Here is a 22,058-nt window from a genome sequence, read left to right on the forward strand (position 1 = left end):
ATTTAAAATAGGCTAAATATTAAATAATTTTATTAATTACTTAGAATGGATATTTCAGTCGCTGACTGTCCTTCAAAATTTTAAGCTTATTTAGGTCATAGATTCCCTCTGAGAAGCTGATGAAATATATATAATCTCTCCCCAGAAATATTAATGCCAAAAACTTTTGCATACAATTGCAAGATTTCTACTAAACCTGACATACAATAATGGACTCCAACCATGGATCAGTTAAGATCCATTCTTCAGTTAGGACCCACTTTGTTTTTCATTTTGCTTGATATCTAGGTGTCTTTACCCTTATTTTTTTTTTTCTATTAGATGTCAAAAATTTAATAACTGTCAAGATACTGACAGTATGTATCTCTCTTTCCAGTTAAATAAGACATATATTGTTAGTGTACTTCTGATGCAGGACAGGGCAAATTTTCCCAAGTGACAGGAGACCAAGCCCTGCACTGAGAGAAGAGGGTCCTTTGGAGGAAGGTGTAGAAAGAATTCACCACACACACCAAAGTTGGGTCAAGAGGAAAGTTTATTAAAGAAGGGGTAAAGCAAAGGCTAGAGAAAGCAAAGACAAAAACCCAATGAAGGAGAAGAGGCCTTGAGTGTTGAGGGATCCGGTTTCATATCATTCTTTAGTTCCCTTGAGTTCTAGTTTAAAGACTTTGTTTACCCATTTCTTTGATATGGATATACAGTGAGGAAGAAGGGAAAGAGCCTGTAGCCGCGAAAAGCCTGCTGGCAATTCCCAGCCCTTAACTCATAGGTTCTCTATTGTTTTAGCCATAGGGAATGAACAGTTTTGTGAAGGGCAACCACTTAAAGACTGTTTTTCCTGTTTCTCCTTCACAGGTGTTGGAAATGGGTTGTTAGCAATCCCAGCAGAAATCTTTCTCTGTTCTGCAAGGGTCCTCCTCCTGGCCTGGCTGCAGAGCTGATCAGCATATTGCAGGCTCTGAATGTTGCTTGATTTAACATTTTATTTCTCGTGCCGCCTCCCTACATAACTTCTTTTGAATAATATGCCACTTAAAAATCTCATTTTGATACAAATGTGTATTTAGGGGATGCTATTTATGAAAAGAGCAAGACATTGTCAGTTTGTTGGTGGAAGAAACAGAGAGAGATACCTAGAGACTGGGTGACTCCTGATAGAAATGTGATAGAACAAAGAAGATGCCTGGAGAAGGAGCAGAGGTGACTAGAAACCAGCAATGAAAAACCGAGGGCAGACTGAAGTCAGAGGGGTGAATTCAGAGGAAGCTGGCAACATAGGCCCTTGATTCCTCCCTAGTTTTAGAAATGGGAATTCAGTGAGGGATGCAAACAGCTTGGGTGGCAGATGGCTTCAGAAAGAACTGTTTCAACCCAAATTTGAGCATTGTATCAAAAACTCAGGCAGAAGGAATTTTGTTTTCTTCAAGGTCTTAGGGATGAAGTCAGGGGTCAGGGGAGAACAAGAGAGAAATATTGAGTGGGGAAGACAGGGAAGGGAGAGTGAGAGAAGTGAGAGAGAAAAAAAAACACAGAAGGGAAACTTCAGGAAAGGAGCCATACTTGCATCAATCTAGACAAAACAGGGCTCATTGATTACATTGGAAATATACTCTACCTACCTGACTGGAATCTCGAGTAGTACTTTAAAATGACTTCCTAAAAGTGTATATTATGTTTTATGCTTCACTGTGATGGGAAGAGTATCAGAGAATAAAAAGGGGCCAACCTCTCACCTATATGTCAAATTATGACTCAGAGCTCACACTAGCCCACAAGACACTTTTGTATGAATTAGAAAAAGGCAGATGCAGCCCCACACAATGGCATGCGGTTTAGCAAGCAGAGCATGACTGAGATTTCAGCCTCCATTTCTCTCCATTGCCAGACCAGCTCATGCAGTGAACTCTGTGCCCAATCCTGAGTGCAGCCCTGTTACAAAGAATTGCATTTCTGCTTAGGCTTCAGGCAGTAGGGAGGATAAGGAGAGTCTTAGGATCTCTGTAAAGACTTTTCAGGTCTCTTACAGACCAGAGCTTCTACAATTTTTTATTTGTTTTTAAAATCCGAAGTATCCAAGTAAATGTTAGTCGGGGTAGCAAGGCTACAGAGCAGGCTGGCTTGAGGAAGATGCACATGGAGAGATCAAGGAGGAAGGAGGTGCTGGTCCAGCCAGCCATTTCACATGGAACCTCCTTGGCACTCAATAAAGAGGCAGATGTTTCCATCAGATTGTTCTCACATCTATAAACTAGTTATAATTGTTATATTTTCACAAGTAACTATAGAAATAGTTTCAGAAGTCACTAAATTTATGTATATACATATATATTCACACATACGAGATTTGTATACTTGTTTCATATATACATATATATATATGAATCCTAGCCATTCTTTCATATGACTTTAATATCCACCAAACTACTGAATAAATTCAATTATTGTAAATAATTCTTATTGTATCTACTATAACAAAATATGAAATATGTAAATAAGGAAGTCATTAACTTATCTGAGGACTTTTAAAATTACGATTCCATCTTAACTGTTTATTAATGACAATTAAACATCTAACACTTTTTTTATGTAGGTGATTAAGTTGAAAACAGTTTGCATATATTTCCAATATTTTCTTCAGCTTTGTTCTCTGTTTCTATCTCCTTTTTCAAATTCAGTGAAAATCTGAGTAATAAGATGTTGCTGATCAAATATGAATTGTGTCTGTATCTTCATTTGCATAAACTTGGATTATCTTTAATTAAGACTGGCCCATTTTCTTCATTTAGACTTATTAAATATCATCTATCATGACTAATAAAGTTTTTAGTTGTAAGAGGTATAGAAGTACTTTATCTTCCCCTATGTTTAAATTCTTTTTGTAGGTTCAAGGCAGTCTCTTTGGACCTTTTACATTATTAAAATAGACAATTTTAAAATTCTTTTAATTTTTGAATATCTAATACTTGATATGGTTCAACAATTAAAATGATTCAGAATGTATACAAGGAGAAATCTTATTACCACTTCAGCTCTGTTCCCCTTCTACCTCCCATGCCCATATGTAACCATAACCATTTTTGTTTCTTGTTAATTTTTTTCCGTTTCTTAATGAAAATACAAGAAAAAACAAATATGCATTCTTATTTTTCTCCCATTCATTCAAAAACCGGCAAAATTTTAAAATTCTCCCCTTAAATGCCCTTTTAATCTTGCTACTGACTCATTAGTCAGTTGATAACTCTTCTTTGCAAAGAGTTTTAATGAAATCATCTACACATACATTCACGAGATCTCCATACAGTTATCAAAATTAACAAGAAGATTTTAGATAAACAGTTATTGATTGTACGTACTCTTTCAAGTTTCAGAATGGGTTGGCTAATTTACTGGAAGCACAATGCTTAAGTTAAGGATATCAGAGAAGAAGCTAGTCCTGTCTAGTGACTGGAATATTCCAGTACACTGTTTAGGTTACTTCTTTCTTGGTTTGACAATTTGGATAAGTGCTATGCTATTTCTTCCTTAATTTTAAAATTAGTTTAATTTCTAGCAAAAAAAGCTATGCTAAAGTTACCACATAGGAAATTGTGTCTAGATATAAGAATTGGTTAAGGATGTTTTATCATAAATGCAAATTTAGAAATATCTTAATTTCAAAATCTTATATAAAGTGATGTTGCAAAAAAGTTTGATCTGTTTAAATTTATAATGCTGAAAAAATTTGATACTAACAGTTGTCTCTGATGTGATTATATTATCAACTGCTTATAAAACTGGAAGTTTTCAATTAACTTGAGCCCTTCCCTCTCATTGCTAATATTTTCATTCAGGGGTGGCTAGGCATTCTTATTTACTAACATGTATTTCATGTTGAGTATTAGTAAAACCTTGCTCCTAGTCCCCAGGATTCCAAACTACCAGACTGCTACGCAGATAATGATTGGGGTGGCCTGCCACTGTATTGCTAATGGAGCTCCCTTTCAACATCAAAAGTGCCTGGATTGGTGAGAAATTATGTAGTCACTTTAATATAAGATTTTTCCAATAATAATAATAGCTAACATTTATTGGACACTTGCTCTATACAAGGCATTGTGCTAAAGTGTTTACGTATATAATTTCATTTATAACGGTATATATACCATAACTTCCATTTGGCAACTGGTATTATGATACTTACATCACAAAAGACAAAGGAAGTTAAAAGGTTAAGTAATTTACCCAAGTTCATGCAACTAGTAACTGAAGAACTAGGACTTCAGTTCAGATCTATCAGATCCACACAATGAGTGTTTGTTATTTAGACTGTTTTGAGGACCAGTCTGTGGCCACCAGTGCCCAAGTTTGTTTGGCAGCAGCTTGAGGAGGTTGGGACCACTGAGTTTCTTTTGATTGCCTTAAATGTATGCAGTCCATTCATCTGCTAAATAAATAAATTAGTTCCTTTCTTTTTTAAGTAAATGCCTAGGCAAAACAATTTTTTTTTTTTCAAGACAGGACTGGTAATCTTGGCAGTGTTATGTTATAGTGGTTTTTTAAGTTTTGTACTAGATGCCATTTTAATTGTTTAGTTTGATGGATGCATTAGAGACAGTGGTTCACTGTTTTTCTTTGGAAAATCTGCTCTTTGTCAGTTTTGTGAACAGCTTTATTGTTTCATTTGTGTAAAGGTCAGTAGCTCTAAAAATATACACTTTAATGGATGATGTAATAGATAGGCTATCTGCGTCGCAAGTACTTTCCCTCATTGGTTGAAATGAGCACCTTTGTGCCTTTTGCAGAGAAGGTATAGTTATGTGTGGTCTGTGAAAATGCATGTGTGTCTGTGTCTGTTTGAAAGCCCAGTCTTGTAAACTTACACGCTGGATCCTTAAATCTTTATCTTATGAAATATCAACATTTCCTGTGAATCTATTGTATATCATTGGATCAAAATGTGGACTTTAGTTCAGAAAAAAAAATTGTGGTGGATTTTGTTAGATTTTTTAAAAATGGAATCAATTGATTTAGTTTAGCTTAGCAGCCTTATAGATAACTTTAAACCTATCTCAGCTCCCACCCCACCAACCCCACAGCCTAAGAGATAATTTCTTTCCTTTTGTTTCTTTTCTTAGCTTGATGAAGTGTTAAGATTTGTTCATTTCAAAACAGACCATTTAAAAATGAAGAAGCCACATTGTTTAGTTCACTGGACTGGGAACCTTAGAGACAAGTTCTATTCTCAGCCATGGAAAACTCTCTTAAAGCAAAATCATATGACCTGAGAAAAAAATGTATTACTCTAGTTTGAGAGAGTACATTTTACTTTCTAATCAGTGTTAAAAGCAGTACTAACTGGAAAGTTCTTGGCAAAGTTATACTATCTAAACAGGCAAGTTCCAAATCCTGGCAGAGAATACTCCTCTGAGTTCCATTTTTCTACAACTTTTAGTCTCTTCTTGGCTGTAACCCTTCATTCCCACTAGAATAATACACGATTAATCTATCCATCGGCGGGGTTAGGGAGGGGTGGGTATATGAATATATATTGGTTGAAGTTAATATAAGTCCCTTATCAAAATGTTACCATATATAACCCCAACTCTTGTGTCCGGGTGCTGGGATGGTGGTGATGAAATTGGGTTACTCTGATCTGTAGCTGGGACTGTTGGTGACTTAATGCCTGACATCACAGGGAAACTGATCTTTTTAGTTATTCGGGTCCAAGCTTTGACATATCTTTTCCTCGACATTTTTCTTCTGTATTCAACCAAGACTTATCTACATTAAAAATAACCCCCCCCATAATAAAACAAAACTTTCTTAAACAAATAAGGAAAATTTTAAAGGGATAAACAAACCTGGAAACCACATGGTGAACAAATTGCAATTTCTAAAGAAAGTGCAATGAGCAGTACACAGTAATTGTTTTTAGAAGAATTAAGCTTTAGCAGTCTTCGCCATTTACTGTTTTTTTTTTTTTTCTTTTAAGCAATGGCCTTAATCTCTTTTTTGCTATTCATCTGTAAAATAGGGGAATACTGCTTCATATAGCTAGTCTGGGATCAAATGATAAACACGAAAGTACTTTGTAAAAGATGGATGTTTAGTTGTTGTGTTGATATAAGGCCAGCCTCCGAGCTGTTAGGTACATTCCTTGCACAACCCAGGTGTTTTTTGGAAACCCTCAGGAGAAGTAATTTCAGATTGTGTGGGTCACACATGGTAGAATTCTCACCATTTGCATGATCTCCCTTTTATTTTAGTCTTGTATCTGGCTCCTTAGCTGAAGTCCAGGCTCATCTGCTCTGACCATAGTTTGTACTCTATATTCTTGTTGCCGTCACTCTATCTGTATTCTTGCCCTCTCCTGCCTTGCTCTTCTTCAGTACCTCTTTTCCAAAGAGAAAAGCTTGTTTTCCCCGGGTCAGTACCAACTTGTAGATACCTCCCTTGCCCCTCTGAAGTTGTATAGCTTCAGAAGTTTAGAAGATCTATCTTCTCCTAACTCTGGTTCTGTCTGCTGGGTTGGCTCATCCGAAACACATTTCTTACTGAAATTTTGAGACAGATTCTTGCTTTCTTTCTGGGCTTGAGCATGAGTCTGGCTTCCTAGTGGTCCCATTGCTTTTGAGATTGGAAGCTCTCTCACTTCATTCTGCAGCTACCTCATTGCGCTCGTGAGCAGTGGTGGACAGAAACTACTCTTTCCTACTTTTGAAAGGCTCCATGTTCCCTAGGGCTTTCTAAATGAATTTCGATTTCCAGCTTGAGAAAGCAGAAATGAGAATGAAGGAAGTCCCATAGGTAGTGATTGTGATAGCAACAGCAGCAATCATCATCATCATCATCATCATCATCGTCGTTGTTGCTGTCTCTCCATCATCATTGTCATTGTAGTAGTTAATATTCATTGCCCCTTTTTATAGCCAGGTATAATAAACAATTTTTTATATGCATTACATTATTTAAACCTTATAACAACCCTGTGAAATGAGTCAGTTACTATTTCTCTTGTAGAGTTGAAGAAACTAGGACTCTGATATGTGAAGTAACTTGCCTGAGGTCACAAAACTAGTAATCCAGAGAATCGGTATTCGAATCCAGTTTATCTGATTTCAGAACCTGAATACGGTGCTATGTAGTATTGTGGAATATATTCATTAGCTTTGTGGCAGAGGTCACTAACTCAAATGCCTGTAAGAACCAGGCCAGAAATGACAATTTGTAGAAGAGAACTGAGTTAGCAAGGCAGCAGTGCAAGCTGGATGATAAATGGCAACCGACATTATTCTTCAGTGCTGGGGTGAGATAAGGCATGACAAGGACTGTAGTTTACTGGAGAACATATTCTAACCAAAAAACTAGCTGCTACTCACTCCATTGGTTGTTTTTATAAGGGGATAAACTTTTGAAACATGGATTTTTAAGAAGATAATGAAAATATGGGTTTTATATTATTTTCTGATTGTTAAATGCTTAACAGAACACTGGGGAAATCCCAGTTGATTAAATGTAGTATAAAGACTGAAAGAAAAAACATAAATAACAATAACTCCTATTCTTGAGTACCTACTGTGTGCCGAGTACTTTAGATGCACTATTTTATTCATTTTAATCCCACAGCAACCCTGTTTATTAAGTAAGGAAAGAGGTCTGAGAACTTTAATAACAATAGCAACAACATTTGCTAAAGGACATGGTTCCATAGTGTAGCAGTTAGCTCGTCTGCTTTACATGCAGAAAATCCTGGGTTTGTGCCCCAGTGGAGCCACAGTCCATGGTCTAGGGCCATGCCACCCTGAACAAGCCCGATATCTGATCTCGGAAGCTAAGCAGGGTCAGGCCTGGTTTGTACTTGAATGGGAGACCACCTAGGAAGACCAGGTGCTGTAGGCGTAAATAATAATAATAATAATGATAATAATAATAAATCATCTTGCCAAAGACATTCCTCTAGTAGGGGACAACATTGATTTGAATCTGCATGTACATCATTCCCATGCCCTTGATCTTGCTGCCCAGCTCTCCTTCCTTTACAGTGTAATATTGCTGGGAGATTAGAGTTATGCTAGAACTCAAGTAAACGGAGACAGGCTTTTCACGTTGTTGTGATTTTCAGTTTGTCTGGGGGATAGTTTCTCAAATCAAAATGATCTCTGCACTCTACTGGAAATTCTTCCATTTCACTTTATCACCCATCTGGAAATTCTAGCCATTAGAGATTCTTTTGTGTTAACAAGCATACTCTTGGGGCAGTCCCTGCTTAAGCAACCTTTCCTTCTTTCACATGTTAACATGAAGTTAATCAGATTACATCCTGGGACAGTAGGGAAGGGGAAGGGGCCATTGTGAAGCATGAGTCATCCTTCAGGTGGAATGACAGGATTGTGGAACTTGGAATGGGTCCCTGTGTCAACTGCAGGCTTCCTGTTGCCTCAGAAGCAAGAAAACAGACAAAAGTTTGTTAGCTACTCTACTTTTTTCCTAGAGCTGTCCCCTCAAATAGGTGAGGCCATATTATTGCTTGGTACTATTTATCCTGTTATATTTATATTACAAGAATGTAGCATTTTTGCTTTGAATAGATTTTGAACCTCTTTTATACTTCTAAAATAAAAATATAGTCTTTTAAAAATTAATATTTTTTGATCAGATTAAGGAACAGACCCAATGAATAATGAAAAAGAAAACAAGGCAAAGGAATAATTATACAATTGCTGTCTCTAGGGATAAGATTATAATGGACTTTTTAAGTATTTTTTGAATTTTTTTATAATAACTCATTTTAAAAGGAGAACAAAGAAGAGTTTTACTACTGAAGCAGAGTAAATGAAAACATTTTTAGTTGTCAAGTTGTGGTAAGAACAAGGTGGTGAAGTTTTACTGCATAGCGCACATGAAAGGGAGCTGTAGAGGGCTGACTCTCAAAGTCCTTGTTGATCTTTCTCTCTTTTCCCTACTCCAGAAGTACCAAGAAGTATGAGATTCCCCCAGAGTATTTTCTTCTTCGAGAGACAGTGAGAAGAGTTGAAGGATTCAGGGTGATTCAATGCAGAGTTCCTTGATATCTGCTAAGCTTTATTACTGACTGTTATGTATTAGACACCTTTGTCCATAACAGCTCCTCAGTGACAAATGTGCCAACCCTTGTAGAATTTGCTTGTGCTTCCTTGTATTATGTGTCTTCTCTCTCGCAGCTATTTGGCAATATCAAAATAGTTCTACTTTCTTCCTTTTTTCTTTCATTTTGGATACTAGCTATGAAAACTTTTAATTTTATTGTATGTGGTTCAGATGCAACTTGAAATCTTCAACTCAATTGCCTAATTATTTGTCAATGGTAAATTGTTGCTTTTCTTTAACTATAGTATATTGTCTTTCAGTAAAAGTTTTTTTCCAAGAATAGTAAAATTTTTTCAGCATTACTGAGGCATATTTGACAAATAAAATTATAAGAAGCTTAAGGTGTACAATGTGATGATTTGATGTAAGAATAGTAGTATGAATGTATGTATATATTAATACAGAATAGCTGAGCTTTACTTTCTGTAAATAAACTCAAAACTGGTGAATTGTAAGTGGGATAAGATTCAGTGATACAGACTCAGCTCTTTGTACCTACCCACCTTTCACTGGTCAGTCTCCAGAGTCTCTCAGAGGTATTAAAGAGTAAAAAGGCTACAAAGAAGAGTATCAAGAGCTAGGAATTCAGAAAGTTTTTAGGCCTTTAAAGCAAAATGGCCATCATATCCTTTAAAATCAAATTTGGTATGTAATTATTTTATTTGTCTAACTCACAGATATCTGGTACTAGGAAAGCCTTTATGGGTAACTGCTCTAGTCTCTGTGGTATTCTTGCAGTTAAAAACCCTTTATTTAGTTTCCAAAAATCTGCTCCACACCAGTGTCTTTTAATATGACATGTTCCTCAATGATTTCTCTTTAAAAATCTGTCCATCTCTGTGATCTGTTCTCTTGTCCTCTTGTCTATTTAATTTTGGCCATCTTTTTCTAAATTGAAGCCATCAGTGTTCTTGACATCAGCAGAATTCTATCAATCCTCTTTTCATCTATTACTTCTCTGTCTATAGCTAACGCTGCCCACTTGGCTCCCTAACCTGTAGCCATCTAGAATTGCTTGCTTATACTAGTCCAAATACATCTTGCTCTTGTGCTGCCTGACTTAAATAGCTGTGTCTTCTAAGGCCTTATCTCTTCCTATGCATGATGAAACCACCCTACTATTCTTTAAGACTCACCTTTCTCCACCATGGCCTTCTGCAAAATGAGGCTGTCTGCCCTTTGCACTCCAATATCTCAGGTGTCAGGATCTTTGTCTCACTCTGCAGACCAGTGTTCTTCTAGGTAGAGCGCAGGTCAGTCCTGTGCAGGAAGGTATGGGAAGGTAGTGCTAGATCTTCTATTTACAGTTATTTCAAATCTAAAGAAATAAAGTAAGCTTTCCTAATCTTTAATGCATTAATCCATCCTGATACCTTCATCTAGTCTTTCATTATACCAAGTTTGATCTCACTTATTTGCTCATATGTAGCATATTGTGAAATGTTAATAATTACTTTTATCTGGTTTAAGAGGATTTACAGATTATGTTAACTTTTTTTTTTTTTAATGAAAGCTAACCTTCATAAAATGGACAAATGCCTTAAATATATTCCTGCAAAGATCCCTGGATTCTAGATGATACTTATAATGTAGGCAGAGCAAATGACAAGAAAAAGCCAGAGCCGACTCCTCTGTGAGGACTCCCTCAGCAGCAATATGGCACGTGATTGTGGGCAATAATATGCAGTGGTCCTGCCATCAGACCTATCATAGGTAAAATAATCACAGTAGCAATCTGATTACATTTTACTGAAGATTTAAAGTGATTAAGATCTTTTAAAATATAGATTTCCATCAACTATTGCTATCTAGGAATAATATCCTAAGGGTTTATTTTTTCCTAAGATATTAGATGAAAGGAATACAATAATAATATAGAAAAATTATAACAATTTATAAATAGTAATATCCATTATTGACAAAACATAGTAAAAATTGATTAGGAGTATGTAATAAAAAAAGTTTTGAGGCCACTATGATATGCTTAGAGTTGTTGGAGGATAGGGTCTTTTTCATCTTTGTAGCTCCGGCACATAATACAGTGACTGGAACATAGTATGTACTTAGTAAATATGCAGTGAATGAATAAATCAGTGGCAGAATCAATACAAAAAAGGTGAATGTTGTGCAGAGAAACCTGTCATTTTTTCCATTTTAAGCTCTACTCAAAGCAGTCTCAAACTAGAGGGGGGAACCAAAATGAATCAGATGACTCAGATTTAGGAAGTGGCTTTATGTCTGAGTACATGGAGTGAAATTATGACCATGCAATGTGAATGTGCCTGGCGAGGTCATCGCTTCCTGTCTCATGGGGAAGGATAGAATGCCAGTTAAATGAAAGAATTCTCCTTGTGATTTCACCCTAAAACTTCACCCCATTTCTCAGATCCTCATCCAGGTTTTGTTCTCTCACACCTACCACTTGTGCCTCTGTTACTGTGAAAACTTTGTGGAACTTTGAAATGCTCACCTAAATTCCTGAATGATTTTATCTCTAGTGTGATTACAGTCCCAGAGGTATTTTCTAATAAGTGATTACAAATTTACTTACGTAACCCTGCAAGCCCAGGCCTCGTTCTTCAATACAGTGGCAAAAGTCTTTTAAATTCATGTCATGACACTGCATCAAAAGTCTCACCTCAAGACTCAATTGTTTTCTTGTTTAAGTATTACCCTTAGAAGTTCTGGGTTCCTAATGGAGGAAGCCTTTAATCATTTCTATTTATAAATAATATTAACTGCTAAGGAAAGTAATATGGGCTAACAACTTGTGTTTTCAAAAGTAGAGAAAGATGTTCTCCCAATATTGTAAAGGAGCAAAAACGGTTTCAGTAACTAGTAGCATAAAGTAAAACTTTATTACTTTGCTAGCATATGTTTAATTCATCTACATCATCTTAATTAATGTTCTCTTAAGATTTTATGGTAGTCATAAGCTTACCTAGTATGTCTTAGGACTAGTAATGTAAGCATTTCACAAATAATACTGATCTTTTAATTATATGTTCATGATAAACATAAAATATTTATTTTGAGCACTAATACTTTTTATTGCATTATTATGAAAGAGTGGCAACCATCAATACCAGGGAGAGTTTGCCATCTGTAATTCGCTGCCAGTGAGTACACCAGTGGACAGTAGGCACCATGAACATGTCTCTTTCATCTATTGCTGTGGTCCCTATGCCTAGAACAGTGCCTAGTGCATATCGAGAAACCAATAAATATACTAAGATCTTTTAAAATATAGATTTACATCAACTGAATGAGTGTCGAATGAATGGATGAAGTATGTGTAAGTTCATCCCTGACACCAGCCACACATTATATCTACGCCTGCACATAAATACAAGTCTCAATAACGACTATTGCTTAGGGCAGTGGCTTTGCATTTCTGATCTAGGGAACTTTGGTGCTCTGCAGAGCTGCTGAGGGGTTCTGCAAACAGTGAATTACTTTCTGCCAAACCTTTACATTGCCTGAGTGTATTTTTCAGGATTCTTAGTTACAATACAATCTAACTTAAGCAAAAGAAAAAATTATTGGCACAGGAGTATCAACAGAGGTGGAATAAATGAAGCCAAGGAAAGGGCAAGATTCAGTGTAGACCTCAGAAAAATTCACCACCTCAGCATGTCAGCTTCGTACAGGCTCACTGCAGGCCTGTTGCTTTTAGTGGGAAATATGGTTTATGACAGCTGTTAAACTTTATTTCTTAGGACTATATAGTCACTGGATAAAGAGTAACTTAAAGCTTTCTGTGGCCTTAAATTTAAAATCTTGGAGAAAGAATTTTGTTTACAGAAGAGTCTGGCTATTGAAAAGGGTTTGAAACAGTTTTGTTTTAAGCAATTAATTTGCAATCCCACCACTCTTTTCTTACCTTCCAGATGGTTATATTCCCATCTGCTTTTCCTCAGCATCATTTTCCTTATTCTGAACTTGGATCTCCCTGCCTAATCTTACCTTCTTCTTAATCTCCTCCTGGCATATTTGGTCTATAGATTTTCTGTTCCTTGTGATTGATATGGCTTTTTTCCTTCCATCGTCTTGTCTTTTTTTTTAAATTTAAAAAAATTTTTTTTATGGTGACATTGGTTAATGAAATCCTATCCTCTTGTCTTGAGTGAAGACTTTCCACCCAAAGAGTCCACTTCCAACTTTCTGTCTGGGAGGAATTCAGTCTTCTAATGTGCAAGTTTCAAGATTACATAAACTATAGCTGTATTACATTTTCTTGATGCTTTGAGAAGGTTTTCACTTAAGGACAATAGGCAATTATTTTACATCTACTGCAGTCCCAAGCAGCATTTATATAGGGTAGAAGTTCTTAAAATAACTTCTTTTGAAAAGTGAGACACCTCAATTATTGGACAACTAGAATTTTCTCTGAAACAAATGCTAAGAAACAACCTTGATTAGTAAAAAGGTACATACAGATAGAAGCATGAGAATGATCAATACAGTCTTTATTTCTTGTTTCTGGATAGTCAGTTAAGGCTTTTTCTCCACTGGTCACAGCAGAGCCTAACCTGAATCAGTTGTGACAATGACATTATTTCACTATAACCAAAGGAGGTGCCAGCTCATTTTTAGAGCAGGACATTTCATCTTCACTATTCCTCTTAAGTTTTAATACTGGCTTTAGAAAATGTGAGAAACTTGTCGTGGAAATACATTTTAAATATTGAGAAAATCATTATTTATTAAGTCAGAGAGCATGATGAATTTAAATAGGTAAGGTAGTGATCCTACAGAGTATTCTTTGCTTAGCTCTATAGTGAAAATATTTTAAAATAAAGAAAAATTAAGCTGCACTTTAATTAGTTTGTGAAATCATGGATAAGTACTCTTGAAAGAATAACGATCCATCCCTTAAGGGAATGTGGGTTGAAAATTGGAGTTGATCTAGGATTAGCTCACTTAATTTTATCATAATCTCATGTTCTGCAGTCAATTAGCAGGAATTCTATCATACATAAACTATCTTTATTTTTTTTTTGCTTTAGGTTATTTTTATTTATAATATTTGAAAGTGGTCCCACCTATTTAAACTGAAATCTAATTCTTTAAAGGATAATTTAGTCTTTGTTTATATTACTTCAAGTTGTGGAGAGAATGAAAATATATTATTATGCTATAAGGAGTTATTCTTATGCTGGAGATCATCAACATATGCTAGTAGATTAATAAGTTCTCTCTGAGAATTTAAATATTTTATGTTTCTATTTCAATCTTTAAGAAAAAATACAAATATGTAGTCTTAAATCCATCCATGCAATTTTGGTGCCTATTTTTGTGCTCCTGGATTAATGATGACAATTGTGCCACATGATCGCCTAAGTGGTAGTCTCTATTTTAATTTATTGTTTCTCAGATCAGAGTCTAAGAGTCACAGAGTCCATACACACATTTTCAGGCATCTGTGATAACATTAGTGATTAGCATATTTTGTTGACATTTCCGATGCCAGATGCTCTTCTAAGAAATTTTTGTATATTATCTGCCATATATTACTTGAAGAAGTACAACTACTATCTTTATTTTACAGATGGGGAAACTGAGGCACAGAGAAATTAAGAAACTTGCAAAAGTCCTCAGAGCTAGATTTTGAACCTAATATTCAGCCCCAGAGCTCAAACTCTTGAGTGGAATGATATTTTCCCTCCCTGGTAGGCACAATGGGTGCTGTTTCTTCCCTTTGTTATTGGTTACCCAGATTTATGATCATTCAAAATGAAATTACTTTCATTAATTTAGTAAATATAGATTTCAGTTTCTTAGAATAAAACAACTTGCCTTATGTCCTTTTATAATCCTTTTCTCCTTGCCTTTCATAGTCCTCTAAATAACCACTGATTTACTTTCCCTTAATATAGGTACCATTGCATTTTCTAGAATTTATATGATTGGAATCATTAAATTTTTACTCTTTTTTTTTTTCTGGTTTTCTTCACGTTGCACAATCACTTTGAGATTCATCAATGATATAAGTAGCTCAACTTTCTTTTTTTTGCTCTGTTTGATTATACCACTATTAGTTTATCCATTCATTTCTTTATGGACACTTGGGTTATTTCCAATTTTCATCTATTGTAAATCAGGCTGTATAAACATAAATGTTCACTGGTCCCTATTTTAATAATACGACCACTTATAGAAGAAATTAATTTATATATTAAATATTTTTAGGGTTGTCATCAGAAAACTGTTACATCATAATACAATAAAGTAGAGAATTTCTGTTGAAGTATATTATCTTCGTAGGAAGAAGACAAGGTTTCTTCTACCCAATTTCTTTTCTTTCTCTTCCCTTCCTGATCAATCAATTAGTCTTAACGCCATTAGATGATGAGAAGTTTCTACACCGGAAGGGCAGGGGGGCACAGTGGCCCAGAGCGTGGTATTAGAGCTCAAAATGGGGAGAAGAGGATCCATTTGGGAAGGCTGACCTGCACTGATGTCAGAGACCAACCAGGCTAAGGACTGGTCTCTATGTGGAGGGGCAGCCTGACGTGAGGTTGTGACATTCAACTGGAGGGGAAAATATCTCCATGCAGTAGGGAGAAGGGCAGCATGCAGAGTGAGGAAGGAGTCTCTTTGGAAGACTATAGTCTGCCATGGTGTATTGGAGCTGATATGGTGGCGGTGGGGCACCTTCTGTGGGTTGTTGAAACTCAAGTGGGGTGAGGAAAGCATTTGTGTAGAGGAGGAGTAGCATTAAGGATGGGGGAGACAGGGTATATATGGGGAGTTGATCAAATAAAATATATAAAGAGTAACGAAGGCTGGGTTTCTTACTGTTGGAATAAGGATTTACAAAATAGGAAAAAGAAAAACACTAGAATAAACTTTATACTGTTATATTGTAGTTGGAGATATCGGTGTGCAAGGTGCTCTATCTATCTGTTTATCTATGTATTTTTTAAAAGCGAAATAGAAATATTGTGTGTGTGTGTGTGTGTGTGTGTGTGTGTGTGTGTGTGCATTTCCTAGCTTTGTTCATAGGGAGGGTCAAGAAGCAGTGACACCCCAATAGCCATGAATGCATCGGTATCCAGATCTCGACTTCTAAATACCATCCTCCAAGGAACCAGATCTCTTTGGAAAAAATAGCTGACTTCAGGACTGCGAAAAGCAAAGCACAAGATGAGACTTGAAAAATAGGTTACTCCAGAAGACAAGAAAGTACTCAAAGAATGATTTCAAAAGGACACAGAACTCCTCAACCATATATGTATTTTCATATTTCTTTTGGTTTCCTGCAAAGACACTTGTTGCCTAGTTTAGGTATAACAATAGGTTTTAATTGATTATCAGAGATAAATTAGCAAAAACTAGAACTAGAGTTGGGCAGATTGTTAAAGCTAGAGATGGATGGAAATTAAATATAAATGAAGGTTAAATCAGACCGAATTGTCCTGACAACATGAGGGAAAGTAGACTGTAGCAAGGAATGTGGGAAAGATGGAGAGAAAGTCCATGAAGAAGAAAAAGACAGCTAGTTATTTTAGGGGCCTGGGCATTGAATTTATCAAGAATTGTGTTAGAGAATAGCAAGAGATAGAAGACACTACCCTGGGTTTTTGAATCTATGGATAAATACTAGTTCCAAGTATTATGGAGTTTGGAATATCTCTATTCAGGTTTGAGAGATCAATGGGAAAAATGGTTTCAAAGTGAGCTTGTGGTGTTATCTAGATCCCTCAGTTAAAAGTGCACCTGTTCATTTGAAAGTTAAAGTCTGAGAGGTTGGAGCTGAAAAAAAGCTTAGGAGAAAAAAGTAGTCTGCACTGTAATCACATTACAGATCGCTAATTTACCTTCATGTATAGGGAAGCAGTGATTTGTATTGCAGTAGGTCTTAAACTAGGCTAATCATTCATATTTCTTGGGGAACTTAATATATATATGTATATGTACATATACATATACATATATATATATGTACATATACATATACATATACATATATATAGTAAATATATGTACATATATATATACATATATATACATACATACATATGTACATATACATATACATGTGTATATATATGTATATGTATCACCAGATACATATACATAGAAATCACCAGAATCTCAGAAATCACCAGAATCGCTGGTATGGTGGAAAAGCTGAAACCAGTCACTTCAAAACCTATTTTTACCATTTCCTAAATGCATCCTTGTAAAAGTTATGTAAACCCTCTGAGCTTGTTTTCTCACTTGTAAAATGAGACTAATAGTAGCTATTTTAGTGTTATAAAGTACAGTAAAGAGGTGCACTCTAAATAATTATTAACTTCTGTTATACCCTCCATCCCCAATTAATACATATTTTTTACTCTGGGATGCCTCTCATAGCTAAAACCAAAGAAAAAATATACTCTAAAATTTTAGCTGCAAATAACTCAACCAATTTAGTATAAAAGAGGACTATACATTAGGAACGAGAGGCCAGACCACACTTTTTCACTTGAGGCCTTGAGTAAGGCAGGAGTGCAGAAAACCAGGGGAGATGATGCAAAGCCTTCCTTTTCAGGATGCCCTTGTTGTTTTGGCAAATGAGCATGACCAGACAGATGGTGTCAGGGAATGTTCTCTCTCTTTTCAAGTGACCTTTTCTTGCCAAAAGGCTACCTCACACTCTAGGAAGGAGGCTGGGCTCTAAGAAGTTGCCAGAAACCTTGTTTGAATTATAGCAGTGTGAGGAGGCTAAAACCTATCTTGCCAGCCATAGAAGCTTAACTATAACATAGCTCAAAAGAGATAAGAAAAAGCAAGAATCTACTTGGTGTTTGTACTAAAATTGGATAAGACTACATAGGCAAATTTATAACATATAATTCTGTCACATGTAAGATGTGTATGTTCCCTTCTTGTTTAATATTTTTCATACCATGTATTTTTATTTGTTTGTTTTTTGTTTTTGTTTTTAATGCTACACAGTATTCCATTAAATAACTATGCCGTATTATTTAATTAAACCCCTAAAATGAGATTTTTGGTTTCTTTTTAAGTACTTATTATAAATGTACTATAATTAATATCTCCTTTCACAGATCTTTGTATATGCCTCTGATTATGTCTTTAGCTAAAGTCGAATTCCTAGAGGTGGAAATATTAACCTTTCAATATACGTTGCCAAATTTGTCTCCAGAAGCTTCTAGCAATTTATATGTCTTTGATGGTACATTGAAATATCTGTTCACTACACCCTTGACATTCCTAAGTCATTGCTATTTTTTAAATTTCTCTGAGTTTGCCAGATAATGAATAATAATGATAGCTAATGCTTATAATGTTCTAGCACTTTACATAAGTAGGCAGAATTCTAAGATGGCACCCAAGACTCCGTGCCCGCTAGTGTACACACCTTGGATAAGCCCCAGGAATGTGAATATGAAGAGATACTGCTCCTGTGATTGTGATTATGTTATTCTGTATTGCACACGGGATTTTGCAAGGTAATTAAGTTTCCAGTTCAGTTAACCTTACGATAGGGAGATTATCTAATAGACTTTATCTTAGTACATGAGCCCTTTAAATCTGAGGTCAGAGATAGAGAAAGTCAAGGAGATTCAAAACATGAGAGGGGTTTAACTTGAGAACGATTTATCCCTGGTGGTCCTGAAGATAGAGGGAGCTACTTGGGAAGGAATGAAAGTAACCTTTACTTGCTGACAGTGGCCTATGGTGGACAACAAGCAGTGAAATGGGACCTCAGTCCTACAGTTGCAAGTAACTGAATTCACCCAACAACACAAATCAGCTTGCAAGGGGATTTTCCCCAGAGCCTCTGGTAGAACAGTTCAGCAAAGAAACCAGTCATGTCATGCCAAACTTCTGACCTACAGAACTGTGAGTTAATAAACGGATGTTGTTTAAAAGAAAAATGTAGGATGCAGAAGATAGCTTAAAGTGGTTTCCACTGGCCAAACTGGACATAATTTGATCATCAAAATAAATAATTATAGTAATGGCACAACCCATTGAATAAAATGAATCTATATAGATATGGACAAATACATACATAATTTAAATGTTTACTAAGAAATGGGGTATATACAGCATTTTAAAGGAACTCTCCACAAAATACTTATTAATTACAAGTAGAAAAAGAGTTCCTCTATAGTGGAACTCTACCTTAATTAAGTGTTCAATTAAGTGTTCAAAGTGAATATCATCAGTAACGGACAAATGGAAATCAGATTAGAATACAATGAGAAGGACACAAATCACTTCTGTGATATTCCTGACATAATCTAAGTCTAAGCATGAAGAAACATCAGAAAAACCCAAATCAAGGGCCTGTAATTTTCAAAAGTATCAAGATCATAAAAGTCAAAGACCAAATAGCGATTTCAGACTGAAGCAGACCAACGAGACATGACGACTAAATGCAATGCTTGATTCTGAATTGGAGTTTATTGCTATAAAGAGTATTACTGGAATAATTGGCAAAACTCATGAGGTCTGAGAGTTAGTTGATAGTATTGTTATTTGTCAGTGTTAATCTCTTGTTGATCGTTGTCCCGTGATTATGTAGGAGAATATTCTTGTTTGTGGGAGAGACAACTTCAGATATTCAACAATGGTGGAGAATCAGAGTAGCAACCTCCTCAGACATAAAACCTTTCAGAAAAAAAATTTTCTACTGTACTTGCAACTTTTCTGTAAATCTTATTTTTTAAAATTTTTAAAAAATTATATAAAATATTTTTAAAAAACAATTTTCTTCAAGTCCTCTATAAATTTATTTTAAAAAGAGCAAAAAATGAGAATAAAAATTACTACTGTTACATTATGACGATAGCTTTATAATCATTTATTAATATTCATGTACATCCGTGTACATATATATGCACTTATAAAATTAGAATTCTCCCTCTTGTATCTTGTTTTACGATTTTTATATTTATATATAATCTACATGTCATTAAACAGTATACTACAATATGAATTTTTATGGTAACTTTTTGTATGTAAAATATATTTCGTTATTATTTGAAAGGCTCACGTTTGGTTTTAAAATTAGTTGAGCACCTCTCATCAACTTTGTCAACTTTGTCTCTATGTCAAATAAACCTCAGCTAGTAATTATAAAAGATAACTTGAAACAATGAAGTTCGTTTGTACTTCAAAGATCGATGGCTGATGTTCATATATCCTTTTCCTTAGAAACACTTCCCATTGGACAGATCCAGGAGCACCATTTTTCTGGACCTAACAAGCACTAGTACTGATGAATATTTCACTACCCTCTCCACCTCACAGCCCCACCCCCAACAACAAAAGTAAAAGGATAAATTTGTGACTATACCACCATTTATTTATTCAACCACTGATAGATGTTTGAGTGGTTTCTAATTTGAGAATACTAGGAATATTGCTGATATGAACATACTTATACATTTCTTTTGGTGCATATATGTGCACATTTCTGTTGGGTATATGAAGGAGTAGATTGACTGAATCAGAGCAGCTTCGTTGCCAATGAGTTTTCTAAAGCAATTGTACCAATTTAGACTCTCACCAGCAGTGTATGAATATTCTGGTTGCTCCACCTTCTTACCAACATTTGGTATTTTTTCATTTTAGCCACCCTAGTGTGTTTAGAGAGGTATTGCATGTTGGTTTTAAATTGAATTTTCCCAATGAATAAGATGAGTCCTTTAAATATGTTTATTGGCCATTTGGGTATCTTTTTTTTGTGGAGTGTCTATTTAGTTCTTCTGCCTCATTTTGTATTGGGTTGTCAGAATTTCCCTTATTAAATTGTAGGTACTTGAGAAATATCTGTATTCTGAGTACAAGTCTTTTGTTGAATATATGTATTGTGAATATATTTCCCACTTCTTGGGTTGCTTTTTTATTCCCTTAATGGTATATTTGGATGAACAAAAGTTCTTAATTTTAGTACTTCCCAACTTAATACATTTTCCATTTATGGTTAGCATGTTTTTTCTAAACTATTTAAGAAATCTTTGCCAACTCTAAGGTCATGAATATGTTCTTTTACGTTTTCTTCTAAAAGCCTTATTTTTTGTCTTTCACATTTAGATCTTTAATACATCTGGAATTGATTTTTGTAAATGTTGAGAGGTAGGGGGTTAAGATTCATTTTTTCCGTATGAACATCCAATAGACCCAGGAGCATTTATTGAAGACTGTTCTTTGTACACTTCACAGCAGTGTGCCTCACCTCTGTCATAAATCAGGTGACCATAAATGTACGAATCTGTTTTTTGGCTCTATATTGTTCATTGGCCTGTTTGTACATCCTTGTACTAATAATAACTGTGTTAATTACTACACCTTCATAATGGATTTTGATATATGGTACTTTAAATCCTCCAGATCTGTTCTGAAGATTCCCTTGGCTATTCTTTGTCCTTTGCATTTCTATACACATTTTTTAATCAGCTTGCCAATTTTCACATACACACACAAATCTTTTAGGAGATCAATTGAGATTGTATAAATTAATTTGGAAGAGTTGACATCTTTACAATTTTTTGTCTCATCGACCATCTAGTTTATGAGTGGTAGAGTTGGAATTCAGCCTTTGGTGGCCTTATTCAAAAGCCAAGCACTACTCTAGAGTTAAAGTATACCTTAGTTTGAGGATATGCTGTTTTCATTTCAATTATACTTTAAATGAACTTATTTTGTTGGTCCAATATAATGTTTTCTATAAGAATATCTTTTTAAAAGCTCTCACTGTATGGATATCTCTTATGTCTCATGTCTTTAATTGCCAAAGACAAGTAGTATTGTAGTCATATATTAGTGACTATTTCATGTATTATTGACCATTATATTTTGGGCCAACGTATTTAGATGGTACTTTTAAGACCAAGTGAAAAATTCTGTGCAGCCAAATTCTTACTGTTTTTCCTTGTGTATATGATAATCTGACCCTTTCCCCAAACCCCAGCTCCCATTCCCCA

At 35.3% G+C, this 22,058-nt stretch overlaps 1 protein-coding gene and 1 pseudogene across 1 annotated transcript in view; both read left to right on the top strand.

The window, feature by feature from the left end:
• Positions 1 to 22,058, top strand: part of CCDC148 (coiled-coil domain containing 148) — a 198,471-nt gene that overhangs the window by 26,902 nt on the left and 149,511 nt on the right. The window lies entirely within an intron of this gene.
• On the top strand, positions 7,763 to 7,878 carry LOC111739469 (annotated as a pseudogene).

This window comes from Pteropus vampyrus, unplaced genomic scaffold (assembly GCF_000151845.1).
Source record: "Pteropus vampyrus isolate Shadow unplaced genomic scaffold, Pvam_2.0 Scaffold2, whole genome shotgun sequence".
Taxonomy (NCBI): domain Eukaryota; kingdom Metazoa; phylum Chordata; class Mammalia; order Chiroptera; family Pteropodidae; genus Pteropus; species Pteropus vampyrus.